Source organism: Ovis aries, chromosome 3 (assembly GCF_016772045.2).
Source record: "Ovis aries strain OAR_USU_Benz2616 breed Rambouillet chromosome 3, ARS-UI_Ramb_v3.0, whole genome shotgun sequence".
Taxonomy (NCBI): Eukaryota; Metazoa; Chordata; class Mammalia; order Artiodactyla; family Bovidae; genus Ovis; species Ovis aries.
Window position 1 is genome coordinate 34,709,359 of NC_056056.1, and position 16,628 is coordinate 34,725,986.

General features: G+C 45.9%; 1 protein-coding gene across 2 annotated transcripts in view; it reads left to right on the forward strand.

Moving 5' to 3' along the window:
• Nucleotides 1-16,628, forward strand: part of SLC4A1AP (solute carrier family 4 member 1 adaptor protein) — a 74,371-nt gene that overhangs the window by 21,797 nt on the left and 35,946 nt on the right. The gene's annotated exons all lie outside the window — the stretch shown is intronic.

Below are 16,628 nucleotides of genomic sequence, written 5' to 3' on the forward strand. Positions count from 1 at the left end.
AAAGGCTGTGGCCCAGAGAGGGGGAGTGGATGAGGTGTGGATTCTGCGGGATGATGGGGTGGGCAGGAAGCCGTAATGAGAAACTGCAGTCACCCTGACAGATGTCTGGCCTGCTAAAAATAAGTCTGACTTCTCAGAAAACAATGCCAATATTGCCATTAAGAGAAAATACTATTTTGGACTTCATCTAGACCAACAGACAAGAACTTGATGTAAGGAGTGATGGGGATTTTGAGGGCAGAGTGGCCATGCCACTGTAGATCTAAATAGTGGACTAATCCGGATCATTGATCTTCAAAGGTAAAACTCTTTATTTAAACAAAATTGCATGTGCAGTCCTAATACTTGAACAGTTAAAAACATACCTAACTCTGGTTGAGTTGAAGGCATCAGGATTGGATGTACACACATACATACACCTGCATGATATCTTCCTCTCCTCACTCTGCTCTCACAGTGACCTTGAGGAATCCTTAGGTGCTTCACAGAGCACAGTCTGCTTTAGGAAGGCAGATTTCTAAATGTTTTGGGAATAGTAGGTACGGTCCTATGTCTGGAGAGCACGAGAGCAAGTAGGACTCCATTGGCCAAAATAAAATATAAACATGTAACTTGTACGATTAACATCAGTGTTCAAAAGACCTGCACATGGATCTTAGCTTCTTTTTATCAAATAGGAGGCTTTGGGGACATGACTTATATTCCTTGAGCCTCAGTTGTGTCATATTTGAAGCCGGGACAGTAGTGATTGGGTTTATTCTAGGATCAAATGAGACCATGTAGACAGATGTGCTTTACACAGGTTTGAAGATACTAGTAGCTGTTATTCATCACAAAAAAGATCATAACATCTGGGCTGACTTATCTGTGAGAGACTGGATTGTATCAGTGATGCACCACTGTAGCTGCTTATTAGAATTACCTAGGAAAATTTTTAAAGTTTTTGATTCCAATACTTGGATCCCATGTCAGATCAATCTAATGAGAATCTTTGGCTTCCCAGGTAGTCCAGTGGTTAGGCCGCTGCACTTCTGCTGCAGGGGACACGAGTTCAATCGGGGACTGAGATCCCATATGCTGTGTGGTGTGGCCAAAAATAAATCAGAATCTCTGGGTCAATCCCTTTTAAAAGCAGTCCAGGTGATTTTAATATACAACCATAGAGAACCTCTGAAGCAGAGTTGGCAGACCATTTTTTTTTTTTTAATTAATGGCCAGGTATTTTAGACTGGCATGCCATACAATCTGTTGTGACCACTCAGCTCTGCTGTTGGAGTGCAAATGGCTTAGACAGTATACAGTGAATGAGTGTGACTGTGTTCAAATAAATATTTACTCATAAAAACAGGTGGTAGGCCAGGCTTGGCCCAACCTCAGCTCTAGGCTAATTCACTTTTCAGGGTCTCATCAGATTCAAGATGTTCCTTACAAGTTCTTTAGGATATTTGAAATGTTTCTAATCAAAAGGCTAATTACCTGCTTCTGTACTATATGGGTTGTAGTTTTTTGGTTACCAGAAATCAAACTGATCCAGTGTCCTTTTCACAGAAACGGAGGCAAGGTTATTAGACATTACAAAAAATATTGTTAACACCAAGAATTCAACAGGTTATCTGTGAGCAGGGTGTCCCTGGTTTACTCTCGTGGCCTCGAATTCTGCGTCATATCTGCCTCTGTATTTAAAGAGCAATGGGAAGCCACTGGGGTATCAGTGATAGTGAAATGGTCAGATTTGGGTCTTTAAAAGAACACTCAAGCTACCCGTCGGAGGAAGGATAGGAGAGGAAAGAGGATGCAGGAAGACCAGTCAGGAGTCTGCTGCAGAGATCCAGCTGAAAGACGATGGCAGCTTGAATTAAGTGGAGATCAAGACGCAGAGACAGAAAGGGGTCTTTGCAACAATTTAACAAGTAAGGTGGCTGAGATTGAGTGATGGATTGTCTGGAAGTGAAGGGGAAGGAGGCTGGAGGGTAATTCCTCAGTCACTAGCTTGTACATCTGAATGGCTGATGCTGTTTGCTGAGATGAGGGGACGCTGGAGGAGGACCTGCTGGAGGTGGAGGATATCATAGATGTCATCTGGACAAGTTGAACTTGATGTCCCTTTAAGACATCTAAGATGTCTAGAAAGCAGTTGGATAAAGAGGTCTGGATCTCAGAAGAGGGCTTGAGAACAATTTCAGTCTTCACCAGCTGAGCCTAAGATTCAGACCAGGTGGCAGGCAGAAATTTTGCAGGCAGACTCCAGTCTTGGACAACTGGTCTCCAAATCTTTGGTACTGGGAACAGTTTTTCTTGGCTACAGGCACTCATTTATTTGGGGAAAAAGTAAGTGCTACAGTGAGCAGCATTCTGGAAAGAAAAGGTCAGTGGCATGAGTTTTTAACTTTAAACAGAATCTCTGTCTGCTTTTGGACATTTCTAAGGATTTTGCACAGTACCTGGTGTATGCAATAAATGTTTGTTGAGTGCCTGCTCTAAAAATTTTCCCGGAATTGTCCCAGTCTAGCATAGAAAGTATGAAGTCCCATTATTTCCCTGTAGCCCATTATAAGCTTTTACCCATTACTGTTTCACTGGAACTGGAAGGAGTTAACTATGTGGGAAATAATGACACAGTTCTATCTGCTGAACTTTGAAGTCATCACCACAGCCTGGGAATCTGTTGCTTTACCACTGAAATGCTGCCACCTCCTGGATAGGGTGTGACAGGTGACCAGCAGCTGTGGACGGCTTCCTGAGAATGGGAGCCAGGGGGAAGCCTGCCAGCCCTGTGGCAATCAAAAGCAGGAACCCAAACCCCTGTTGAGGCTGAGTTCCCATGCAAGGTTTGGTCCACCCCCGTTTGGACCCAGCAGGTTTGATGAACTGTTGGGAAATGACGTAAAATTCTCCTTAACCTTTCTGGAGGGTAGGTCACAGCATCAAGCCAGTATGGTGTCTTCTCGTGACAGGCTGCTCTTTGCTCCTGAGATTCCTCACTTGATGTGAGCACTGCGAATCATTTTTCAAGATTTTTTCTCAGCAATCTGAGAGGACTTTGCCCTGCTTTGTTTTAGAGATTTGGCCCAAGCACAGTCTAGGGTGGGACTGAGAGAGACTTCTATTATAGGGTAGACCAGAAGTTTTTACCCTCAAAGAGGACCCAGCATGGATGACAGGTTTGAGGGCTCAGCATGTGATGGGAACAGTGGTTCCCACTGAGTGTAACTCCACCTTCTTCATCCCCCAAATCAATCTTTATTTCAGGTCTTCATAGAATTTGTTATTCATTTTAATGAGATGTCAATAGAATTGATGGTATGACTTTGAATAGATTTCTATTTGGAAAATGGGAAAAGATTTAAGAATAACTCTCCTTTTAAACTTAATCCACATCCTTGGTTCTGACTGTAGTAATTGCCAATTTGATATGGAATTTTAAGTGTAGCCTTTAGAGTCCTCATTTATCCTTAAAAGTAAAAGTCTGTTTACTTCCTGCAGAGGACAGTTTTTCTTGCCATCTAACCCGGGAAAGAGCATCTTATAAACCGACGTGTATATCTTATGTCTCTTGAGGAAGCATTTCTGTGGGCTTCATGAGCCTTTAGTGGAAAAGGATTCTGTAACCATCATGTCTAAATGTTTGTAGTAGAGAGTAGTATATTACATGAAACATATATCTCTTGAGGTGTTTGTCTGAAACCAAACACTGATTTTGTTTTGCTCAGCCATTTAAAGTACCTTCTTTTTTTTCTTTTAGCATTAAAAAAAAGATTGACCCCCAAGTCAATCTTAAAAATTTCTCCATGTAGAGGTTTTAGGATTCATTCCTCTGTATCGCCCACTGCCCTGACCCAAGCTCCACTCCCCTCATGATTCCTCCCAGATTTCCCTTCCTTTAGTCTGTGCCTCATCCAGCTCTTGTCCACACCTCTGAGCTCTCCTAAAGAGAGAAAAACCCAAAAGAACTTCTTGGCCAGTACATCACTGAGCAGAATCCTTGTCTCTGAAACCTCAAAAGCTTCTCCATTATCCAAATTCATTTGAGGCTTTAGAATCTGTATCATAGGGTTCCTGTAATTTTTGATCATAACTCATTCCCATATGCTCTTGTCCCTTCCCTTTCTGCCACCCGACCACCTGTACCCTGTACTCTAGTAATAGATTTGCCCTGAACAGAACTTTTACTTTCCATATTGTCCATCAAGCCTTGCTGTACATGGCCTTGAGCCTCAGTTTCCTTATTTATTAAATAGAGAAAACATGAGCTACCTCAGAGTATTGTTGTGGAGATTAAATAACTGAGCTGTCTATAAAAACTTTAGCCATTCTTGATACATAATCAGCTCCCCAAAATATGGTCCTCTTGGGCTTCCCAGGTGGCGCCAGTGGTAAAGAACCTGGGAAAGAATGCAGGGGATGCTAGAGACTGGGGTTCCATCCCCGGGTGGGAAAGATCCCCTGGAGGAGGGCATGGCAACCCACTCCAGGATTCTTGCATGGAGAATCCCACGGACAGAGGAGCCTGGTGGGCTACAGTCCACGGAGTCACAAACAACTGGACATGACTGAAGCACCTGGAGTGCAAAGAATATAATCAGTCTGATTTCAGTGTTGACCATCTGGTGACGTCCATGTGTAGAGTCTTCTCTTGTGTTGTTGGAAGAGGGTGTTTGCTATGACCAGTGAATTTTTCTTGGCAAAACTCTATTAGTCTTTGCCCTGCTTCATTCTGCATTCCAAGGCCAAATTTGCCTGTTACTCCAGGTGTTTCTTGACTTCCTACTTTTGCATTCCAGTCCCCTATAATGAAAAGGACAACTTTTTTGGATTTAGTTCTAAAAGGTCTTGTAGGTCTTCATAGAACCGTTTGACTTCAGCTTCTTCAGCGTTACTGGTTGGGGCATAGACTTGGATTACTGTGATATTGAATGGTTTGCCTTGGAAACGAACAGAGATCATTCTGTCGTTTTTGAGATTGCATCCAAGTACTGCATTTCAGACTCTTCTGTTGACCATGATGGCTACTCCATTTCTTCTGAGGGATTCCTGCCCGCAGTAGTAGACATAATGGTCATCTGAGTTAAATTAACCCATTTCAGTCCATCTTAGTTCGCTGATTCCTAGAATGTCGACGTTCACTCTTGCCACTCATCTCACATGCTAGTAAAGTAATGCTCAAAATTCTGCAAGCCAGGCTTCAGCAATACGTGATCCGTGAACTTCCTGATGTTCAAGCTGGTTTTAGAAAAGGCAGAGGAACCAGAGATCAAATTGCCAACATCCTCTGGATCATCAGAAAAGCGAGAGAGTTCCAGAAAGCCATCTATTTCTGCTTTATTGACTATGCCAAAGCCTTTGACTGTGTGGATCACAATAAACTGTGGAAAATTCTGAGAAAGATGGGAATACTAGGAGCACCTGACCTGCCGCTTGAGAAATCTGTATGCAGGTCAGGAAGCAACAGTTAGAACTGGACATGGAACAACAGACTGGTTCCAAATAGGAAAAGGAGTACGTCAAGGCTGTATATTGTCACCCTGCTTATTTAACTTCTGTGCAGAGTACATCATGAGAAACGCTGGGCTGGAAGAAACAAGCTGGAATCGAGATTGCCGGGAGAAATATCAATAACCTCAGATATGCAGATGACACCACCCTTATGGCAGAAAATGAAGAGGAACTCAAGAGCCTCTTGATGAAAGTGAAAGAGGAGAGTGAAAAAGTTGGCTTAGAGCTCAACATTCAGAAAATGAAGATCATGGCATCCGGTCCCATCACTTCATGGGAAATAGATGGGAAACAGTGAAAACAGTGTCAGACTTTATTTTTGAGGACTCCGAAATCACTGCAGATGGTGACTGCAGCCATGAAATTAAAAGATGCTTACTCCTTGGAAGGAAAGTTATGACGAACCTAGACAACATATTCAAAAGCAGAGACATTACTTTGCCGACTAAGTTCCATCTAGTCAATGCTATGGTTTTTCCAGTAGTCATGTATGGATGTGAGAGTTGGACTGTGAAGAAGGCTGAGTGCTGAAGAATTGATGCGTTTGAACTGTGGTGTTGGAGAAGACTCTTGAGAGTCCGTTGGACTGCAAGGAGATCCAAGCAGTCCATTCTGAAGGAGATCAACCCTGGGATTTCTTTGGAAGGAATGATGCTAAAGCTGAAACTCCGGTACTTTGGCCACCTCATGCAAAGAGTTGACTCATTGGAAAAGACTCTGATGCTGGGAGGGATTGGGGGCAGGAGGAGAAGGGGACGACAGGATGAGACGGCTGGATGGCATCACTGACTCGATGGACGTGAGTCTGAGTGAACTCCGGGAGTTGGTGATGGACAGGGAGGCCTGGTGTGCTGCGATTCATGGGGTCGCAAAGAGTCGGACATGACTGAGCAACTGAACTGAACTGAACTGAACTGAAGCACCTGGGCATGCAGCATGCAATGTCCTCCTGGCTTGTGTCTACTGGGTAAAGTCCTACTCATTTTTCAAAAGTTCAGCCTGAGTCTCACTATCTTCAGGAAACCTTGATCATCCTGATTGTCACTAAACCCCCCTCTCCCCAGCAGCCCTACACACTGTATTTCTGCTTCTGTGATGGGTCTTGCTTGGATGGCCTGACAGCTGTTAATTATGTGTGTGCTTGGGCCATTTACGTTTGTAAGCATTATGAGTTGAGGGCAGGAACTATCTTATTTTGTACTCCACCTGCACCTCATGGAACCTACCAGTTCACAAAATAGGTGCTCAGCTAACTTGCTTCACATGACTGAGGGTTGGAGGGCAAGTTCACGGCCTGGCCCTTCTTAGCATTGGGTTTTCCAGGCAGAAATGGGGCCTTAGAGCTCTTTGTTTCTAGAATTTTTCCAGACAAGCTGGATAATCTCAGCACCTACCATTTTAGCAGTGTTAACTCAGGCAGAGGCCTGGATTCGTGTCCTACTTGGGGCAAAATCAGGCAGAGCTACCCCTTCCCATCAAGGAGCTCTGGGTTACAGCAGCTGGCTTTAATTTGGGTTTTAAGTCCTCCGCTGGCCCTGGAAAATCTTGATCTGGAGGGTTGGCTCTGGTTTCCTCAGGCTGTCACGCACAGCCCTCCAAAAGTCAATGCAACTATGTCAGGGAGTGACCACAAGAGGGCAGTAAAGCTCCATCGCTATATAGGAGTTGACTGCCAGAAGCAAACGTTTCAAAGCAGAAGATCCTCAACTCCTCCACAATCAGGATTCTGAAAGACTTCAGGGCACCAAGCTGGTTCAGGGCACCAGAGCCTTCCCAGGCCTAAGACCCAGTAGCAGCAAATTAGGGACACTGACAAGCTCCCCAAATCTCTTCCCAGCCTGTTATTTCTGGTGCTTTGTTTAACCTGGAGAAAGTCATTCTCCAGTCTTAATGCAAATATTCTATGGAGGAGTTTGCTGCTGCTGCTATCTGTCTTAAAGGTAAAAAGAGGAGCTATTATCACCTTTTGTCTAAGGAAACTGAGGCTCAGAAAATGAAGCAACTCGCTCAAAGGCATGCCAAGTTCATGGTGGAACCATAATTCCAGATTCTTTGCTTATTCCTTTTAGTTTTCAGTTGTTTATGTTTGTAAGGTTTGTGAGTTTCTCGAGCAAAGACTCCAGCTCATTTGTCTTTTTGTCTCTGTGTGCTGCTCCCTTAACCTTTAGGACTGTGAATGGGTGTGCTGTATAAGACTCTGTCCCTTAGGAGTTGGATTCTATGACGTCTCTTATCCCCTCTGTTTTAGTAATTCTGTGATTTGGAGGCACAGCCCTAACAACGACAGTGGTGGCCCTGAGTGATCCTACTGGCTGAACATTTCAACAAAGGCAGCCACTTGGCTGCCAGCCTGTGACAATCCATCATTAGTAATGCAGGGAGGGCGGAGGACAGTTGGACAGTTTCTCAAAGTGTGCACCAGCATCGCTGGCATTATGAAAGTTGACTTTGGGGGAGGAGAACGAACATGTTTAATTTTAGCAGTTGTGAATATAAATACATGCATTATTTATACATACATACACGTATGTAATGTTGCATAGAATGAGGTCAACTTTTAAGGTGAGTTTATTTAAAGAAGAACATTAAGTAACAATATGGTGGAATGAAACAGGTATACCAAGGAGTGAAATTCAAGGAACTATGGTGGGACTTCCCTGGTGGTCCAGTAGCTAAGACTGCGCTCCCAGGGCAGGGGGTCCAGGTTTGATCCCCGGTCAGGGAACTAGATCCCAGACTACAACTAAGATCCCACATGCCTCAGCTAAAAGATTCTGCCTGCTGCAATGAAGACTGAAGATCCCACATGCAGCAACTAAGACCTGGCGCAGCCAAATAAATACATTTTTTAAAAAAGAACTGTGATGAGGTGGGAAGATGCTGTAGTCACAAAACTATCTCATATTTGGCTCTGTGACCCTTAAGCCATGAAGCCCTAAGTTGCTGACCTTAAACAAGTCTTGGTTTTCTCATCTGTAAAGTCAGAGAAGAATTCTTGCCCTCCTTAACTCAAATGAGAACAAAGGAAAGCACAGTGAAGTCTGGAAAGTGTCCAGTGGTGCTGTATCACGATTCCCACTTGCACCCGGCTCTCCCTGGGACCTCCTCTTTACCACCACAGAGGGGGCCCCTCAACTAGCATCCGCTTCCCAGATCCCAAGGACTGAGTCCAGTTCTGCTTGTTGTTCACACCTGGGCCTGCCATTCTGAGGAGGAGGAGGAAGGAGGGGCTGGAGAAACCCTGGAATCAATCCGGGAACAAGTCCCAACACGTCACTGTTTGCTTTGTCATCCTGATTCAATGACCTCATACAAGGAGGGGAGGGAGCAGAAGGAGCTGTTCTCTCCCAGATACCTAAGGAGGCTTCTGACATCTCCTGTTTTCCTTGTCATGAGAAGAGCAGGCGCCAGGCTGCGATTTTTAAGGTCTAAGCTAATGCTGGAAGTGAAGGAGAACAGCACCTCCCATAATTGGCCAGACTCTGCTTCTTGGGGAGCTGCCTGGAGCAGAGGGGCAAAGGTGGCTGCAATGGGCATCGGAATCCAGGCTGTTGCCCTACTCCCCGGAGGGGTCGAGAATACACAGCCTTGTCCCCGGGTTCTAAGCAATCTCAGCGCTACTTGGGTGAACCCTAAGGATTGGCAGTTAGCTGTCCCTGAGGCTAGGACAGCTCCTGGACTGGTTATTCATCTGGTCCCCAAGGGGCAGCCACTAGAGTTGACAGAGGCTTCAGTGACCCCAGTGTCATCATCCTTATATACCCTGCACCTTCACGTACAGTATCCAGTGAATACTTTCTGAGCATCTACTGTGTACCAGGCCTTTTGGGGAAATGAAACAGCTGTGTGTATCAAAAGGCTACACAGGACCTTAGACTCACCTTCTCACCATGGAGATTGCTGTTGTTGTCCTTACCATCTTCTCTGGTGGCTCAGACAGTAAAAGTCTACCTGCAATATAGGAGACCCAGGTTTGATCCCTGCATCGGGAAGACCTCCTGGAGAAAGGAAACGCAACCCGTTCCAGTATTTTCGCCTGGAGAATTCCACGATGGAGAAGCCTGGTGGGCTATAGTCCATGGGGTTGAAAAGAGTCAGACACGACTGAGTGACTAACACACACACACACACACCAATCTCTTCTGCTACCCTGAACTTAATTAATATTTAAAAGAATTATCTTGTCAGCCAAACAAACTGCATTTGTAAGGTGTTCATTTCCAAGTTTTTTGTAATCAGACATTTATGTAACTGCAAATAAGTGCTTCTGATCAACACAAGATAATAACATTATGACACTGAGTATCTAGTCACACAAAAGCAAAGAGATTCAGCATTTTTGCTATCCTGTTTATCCTGGTTGGGCTTTTTAAAACTTGAAAAGTAGCTGGAAGTCCACCTGGGGAATCAGTTCAAGGTTTTTGAGGCAGTGACATCTCAGCTGGGTTTAGAAAGATAAGCAAGCTTTCACAAGCAGGAAGAAAGAGATCCCTGCAGGCAGAGGGTACAGAGCAATCCAGGTGCTGGGCCCAGCAGCTCCATCCCTGGGCTGGTCAAGGGGATCAAGCTGTGGCTTGAACTCAGTGGGGGGAAAGCTGTGGTTTGGGATGAAGCTGATGAGGGTGGAGATGGGAACCAGGGATCTTACAGTTGAGTCTAGTCATGTGATAGTCCTGGAGAAACCGAGGCAGGAAATACCACTGGAGTCCCTTTGGTTCCCAAGGGCAGGAAGGAAAAAAATAGCAGAGGCCAAGCCAAAACTCTGCCCCAGAGCTGGCTGGAACCCCGTCTCCCACCCTGGCTGCCCCGCCCCTTAACTCCCAGAGCAAACCATTTTTCTGTGATTTTTTGGCTCATCTCTTAAATGTTCCAGAGTCAGAACAGGCTGTGCCATGGTTGAACAAACCTGTTGAACAAATAAACAAGGCAGGCTGTGGGGCTGGGAAAGCACCAGATGTGGGCCCCCAACCAGACCCATGGATTCCGGTAAGTCTGTCCCCAGCCTGGGCCTTGGCTTCTTCCTTCAGCCATGAGAGGTGGGAGCCTGGCAGTTTGAGGGGGTCCCTCCTAGCTCTGTGATATAAGCAAGTTGCCCACAGAGAAGAAAACTCCAGAGCTGCCAGTTCAAAAGAAGCCTCCTTTCTTCTCACTACCCAATGCAGCTGAGGGCAGAGAGAGGGGAGATGACCTCATGGCAAATATTGAAACCAAAGGACATCTGTTCACTCATTCACTCATCAAACACTAACCGAGTGTCCAGTCTGTGCTGGGTGCTGTGCTGCCCCTTCCCTCCAGGAACATACAAGGAGCATATAAATGCTCCAGCTGAGGAGACAGGGTCGCAGTTCTTGTGTGTAGCTAGTTCTCACCACCTCAGGGCCTTTGCTCCTGCTGTCCCCACCCCCTAGACCACCATCCCCTCCTTCCTCCTTCTCCAGGCTCAGCTTCAGTGGCATTTCCATTGCCTACCCTCTAAGTGACAGGCTTCCTCATTTCTCCCTGTCTCTCCAGCCACACTGCATCACCCTCATAGAATTTATGGCAGTTTGTAATTGCATGTCTGCCCTTCGTTTAGTCATTGATTTTTTCACCTTTTTGACTTGACTGTGAGCTACCTGAAGGCAAGAATTCTGTTTGCATTTTTTTCTTTTTCTTTTTCATTTGCACTTCTGTTTGCATTTAGCAGCATATACTTGTTGAATTTGGCATGGGCTGGATTTTTTTACGTGGACTACGTTATTTAGTCCTCTAGATAGCCCGAGAGAAGAGGCATTGCTATTCTCTACATTTTGGAGTGAAAAGACATGTCCAGAGGATGTTAAGTATCTTGCAATTGGCAGGGCCGAGTTTGGACCTCATCTTTTAATTTTAATTCTATTTAATTGTTATGTCTCTTTAGTTTTTTTATGGTATACATTTTAAGACTTTTTTTGGTGTGGACCATTTTTAAATTCTTTCTTGAATTTGTCACAATATTGCTGCTTTTTTAAGTTTTGTTTTTTGGCCTTGAGGCACATGGGATCTTAGCTCCCTGAGCAGGGATTGAACTCACACCCTAAGAAGGCAAAGTCTTAACCACTGGACCCCCAGGGAAATCCCTAAGTCATTTTGTAGAATGTCCTTTTGCTTGGGCTAGTCTTATGTTTGTTAGTGATTGGATAAAGGTAGGCATTTGTTGGCAGGAATCTCACAGAAGTGCTACTGTGCATCTCAGTGCATTATATCAGGAGCCAACATGATATCTGTGTGTCCCGGAACTGGTGATGTTAACTTCCATCATTTGGGTAGGGAGGTGTCGGCCAGTTTCTCTGTGGTAAAGTTACTGTTTTTTGCTTTATAATTAGTAAGTAATTTAAGAAGAGATACTTTAAGCCTGTGAATACTCTGTCCTCCTCAAAATGTTCCATCTATTTTGTATTTATTTGATTAGTTATTTGATTTTGGCTATGCTGGGTCTTTGTTGCTACTCGGCCTTTTCTCTAGATGCGGTGAGAGGTGGCTACTCTCTAGTTCTTGTGAGGGCTTCTCATTGCTGTGGCTCTTTGTGTTGCCGAGCACAGGCTTTAGGGAGCTCAGGCTTCAGTACTGTGGCATGTGGGCTCAGTAACTCCAGCTCCCTGACTCTAAAGCACAAACACAGTTGTGGCTGCCGCTGCGGCTAAGTCACTTCAGTTGTGTCCGACTCTGTGCAACCCCATAGCCGGCAGCCCGCCAGGCTCCCCCATCCCTGGGATTCTCCAGGCAAGGACACTGGAGTGGGGTGCCATTGCCTTCTGGCACAGGGGCTTAGTGGCTCCACGGCATGTGGGATCTTCCCGGACCAAGGATCACACCCATGTCTCCTGCATGGGCAGATGGATTTCTTCTCACCACTGAGCCACCAAGGAAGCCCCGAACTTTCCCACCTGTTGATGATTGTTGACTGAATCAAGAATTAGTTGTAAAATCAAGATCCTGGCTCTGATTTTAAGGCTGGTGTCTGTATTTCAGAATGATAGCATAGGATGGAAGGGAGGAGGAAGCAAGAGAAAACATCTGACTTTGTAAACTGTTTCTCAGATGTCTATCATGGAAAGTGGAAGGTGACTGATATTGACTTTCTAACCCTATTAAGAAAAATACTGAGGGGGTGGAGGATTGGGAGCTTAGGACCAATAAATAATCACTATTAATACTATGTATAAAATAGATAACTAATGAGAACCTACTGTATAGTGCAGGGAACTCTACTAAATGATCTGTGGTGACCTGAATGGGAAGGAAGTCCAAAAGTGAGGGGATATATGTAGACGTATGGTTGATTCACTTTGCTGTACAGTAGAAAGTAACACAACATTATAAAGCAACTGTATTCTTATAAAAATTAATTTTTTTAAAAAAAGGAAAAAAACGACCTGGGAAATCAGACTGGATTTTAAGCAATAAAAGCTTTTACTTCCTAATGGAATAAGAATTTCCCCTTATCTAGCACTAAGTCCCAAACACCACACCAGCCATTTAGCAGACAACAATATTTTTAGTCCTCGTAACCACTCTTTGAAAGAGTACTGTAATCTCCAATTTATAGTTGAAAAAACTAGATCAGAAGGGTGGAGGTGTTTGCCTAAAGTTATACATCTAGGAGTGGAAGAGTGTGGATTCTGAATAAGATCCGTTGGGCTCCACACTCTTACTCTTTTCCTAGGGGAGGAGCTGGGGGTCATGTCAACACACATCCTGCCAGTGCCAGTTTTCAGTGAATTCCCAGCTTAAGAGTGAGGTAATTCCCGCTCCCCACATGGATGTTAAGTCCTGGAGTCCTGCAAAGAGCCTGATGAGGTCCCAGTGCGGTGACCTTCTGGCCCCAGCCAGCTGGTCCTCGACCCCTAGCAGCCCCCTGGCTGGAGTGTCCTGAGAGGACCTCCCTCAGCTCTGATGCTGCCCCTGTAGCCCAGGTGGCAGGGCCATCCAGACATTGACTCAACAGTTCGCCTCGCCTGCCCAGCACGGCTGCATCTCCTGTGCTTAGAAAGGCAGGAAGCTGAACTCCGGTATTTTAGAAAGTCTTTTAACAATAAGCTTGATTAAAAGGGATTTTCCAGTTAACCCTGGAGAATTTCAGTTAACCAATGACTTATTGTATTCTAGTTCTTTGAAATGTGGTTATCTATGTTCATTGTGTATTTAGGGTAAATCTCATTTACCAGACGATTCAATTAAACAGGATTTCCCTAAAGAGGGAAATCCTAAAATTACCGTTTGGTATAAGCCACAGAACCAGAGAATATGTTGAAAAGGTCTTAGGGATCATTTAATAGAATTTTTTTATTGTTCAGATGAGGAAACTGAGGCCCAGAGAGGACTACAACTTACCCAAGGTCACATGGCTTATTATTGACATAACTATTAACTAGGAACCTCACATCCAAAGTGCTTTCTGCCACATCAAGAATAATTACAAGGCAGGAAACCTTTACGTATAGGGTTACCTGCAGGCTAAATTTATCTTGTAGCTGTGTCTTTTGCTTGTCCTGCACAGTGTTTTAAAAGTTGGGAAGTTTCTTGTAAAAATCCAAATTTGGTGTTTCTTTGGGAAAGCTGGACATTCTGGCCACGCTGAGCAACGGCAATGAAGGGGGGCTGAGCTGCAGCAAGCCCTCTGGAGTAGGGTCATGGGATCTACATTCCATCATACCCTGTCAGCTCACAACTGGGTAAGCTGACATTTCATGACCTACTGGTCACTCTAGGCATTGGGATTTGGGTTGTCTGCTTTCTGGTGGAAGGCACTCCTTAGTTAATTTAAATAAATAAATAAATAAATAAAAGAGGGCTGGAGTGGCCAGACTGAAAAATAGGGGAGACAATGAGGAATCAGAAACACTCGTGTTACATGCCAGGTGCAGTGCCAGGCATGCAGCTGGTCCCAGGCAAGCTCAGATCAGGGGCTAGAAAGAGCTCCAAGAGCTTCTCATTTAGGTGAAAAAGGTAAAAAGTTCAACAGCAATAGGGACTTCCTTCAGGGTCCAGTGGCTAAGACTCTGTGCCTCCCAATGCAGGGCGCCCAGGTTCGATCTCTGGTTGGGGAACTAGATCCCATATGCCTCAAAGGAGTTTGCATGCTGCAACTAAAGGTTTTGCACACTACAATGAAGATCAAAGATCTTGTGTGCCACAACTGAGACTTGGCACACCCAAATAAATAAATAAGTATAAAGAAATAAATAGCAAAAGGAGATATAGCACCTGGCAAGATAATATGTACTGGTAAAGTGAGTAGAACAGGAAAGATGTGCTAGAGTAGTTCAGATGGTCAAGGAAGTTCTAGTGGAGGTGGATCCTGACTCAGAAGTTGGCTTATTTAAAAGAATGGAGACACTGTGGGCAGAACAACTAGCCAGGAAGCTATTTCTGCCATCAGAGCCAAGAGCCAGGGTTAGGTGAGTGGAGACAGAGAGGGAGGGAAGAGGTGGAGGCCAGAGAGACCTCTCCCAATGGGGATGGACAGGATCGGATACCTGCATGGAGGAGAGGAAAAGAGAACAGTCAAAGCTGGTGGATCCTTTGTGCCTGGGTGACCAGGAGGAGGTCATGGCCCAAACAGAGAAGGGGAGCTGGAAGGAAAAGCTGGATGGGAAATGATGAGAATTTATTTCTAGACATGTTGAGGTTGAGGTGATAACAGGGTCAGGCAGGTCCAGGTGAGGAATCAGAATGCAGACCCAGAGCATGCCCCCAACCCCCAGTAAGCACTTTACAATCTAGCCTCCCTTTGCCCATTTGGGAGTGAAATCCTTAAACATACAGACACACTGATTAAATATAAGGAGGCCTACGTAAGGGAGGGGAACAGCAGAAGGGAGTGGTGAGCATGGTTGGGAGGAAACTGGCGGGAAGAGATGCATCTAGAGTACTCAGGACTTTTGTGCTGGAGCTTTTAATCTGGGGTCTTGGGACACCTAGGGTCTCATGCACAGCCCTGTCCTTAGAGGCAGAACTAAAGAGTGTGTGTGTGTAGTGGAGGGATGGGGGTTGCCTAAGAACATTTTTTGGAAAGAGGGTGCATAACTTTCATTAGATTCTCAAAGGGGACTTGTCTCCCTGGCAAAGTTGAAAACCACTGAAATGGAAGCCCCTGCAGTCCCTTTGGTGGATCTGGAACACTGTGGTATCATTTATCCTGGTTCCCTGTCATTTTTTTTTTTCCAGATCCTTGCCTAGAAGTGTATTCTAGCCGGCCTCTCTCACCCGGAACAGGGGGAATGTCCCTCCTCCTTAAAGGCCTCTTTTTTGGGGTGGGAGTGGCTGAGTGAGTCTCCGAAGTCCCTGGGGTGCAGCGGAGGGGTCGAGGAGGCACAGCTTCCAGGGGACGGGAGGGGAAGGCTGTGGGGAGCCAGAGCGGATGTCACGGCTTACCTCAGAGCCTGAATTAGAAGGCTGAAAAAAATCACAGCAGGAAATAACGTGGTGCCTAAAATAGAAGCATCAACTGGGAGAGAGGCCGGGAGTAGGTGGCATTTGAGGCTCCCGCCGCGTCCTCCCCAGCGGCTGCCTGACAAGCGCGTCGGAGGAGGAGGCGTGCGGATGAGCAATGGGGCCAGAAAAGGCCAGAAAGGCCGAGGCTGCGTTTCTGCTGGGGAGGAGGGAAGGAGGCTCGGAAAACAGCCACAGTCTGAGGAGCAGAAGGGGCCCTGCTGTCCTGGTCATCTCCCCGACCCCCTTACACACACCTCCACTGTCCCCCTAACCTCCCCCTTCCTTCTCACCCCCCGCCCCCCCCACACACACACAAAGCCCCCTCTCCCCTTCCTCTTCCTTCCAGAACCTTCGGTCTCTGGCCTTGCCCACTGCCTCAGCCTGGCCATCCCCCCTACCTTTCCAGTACCCTTCCATCCTCTCTCCTTCCCCCAAAGTCCCTTCCAGGCTTGTCACCTACAGCAGCGCCTCCACTTCCACCCCCTCCCACTGGCCCTGCCCCTGTCCTCCAGGCCTCTGGACTACAAGACCTTGGTCTCCAGACAGGAAGCTGCCCGCAGGCCCTCGCTGCCTTCCTGGGCCCTCGCTGCCTTCCTGGGCCATGTAATCAGAGGTCATCTAGGAGCTCAAGGTCAGCCTCCCTCTGCCTGACTGTGGTAATCCCTCCACCACCCCAAGCC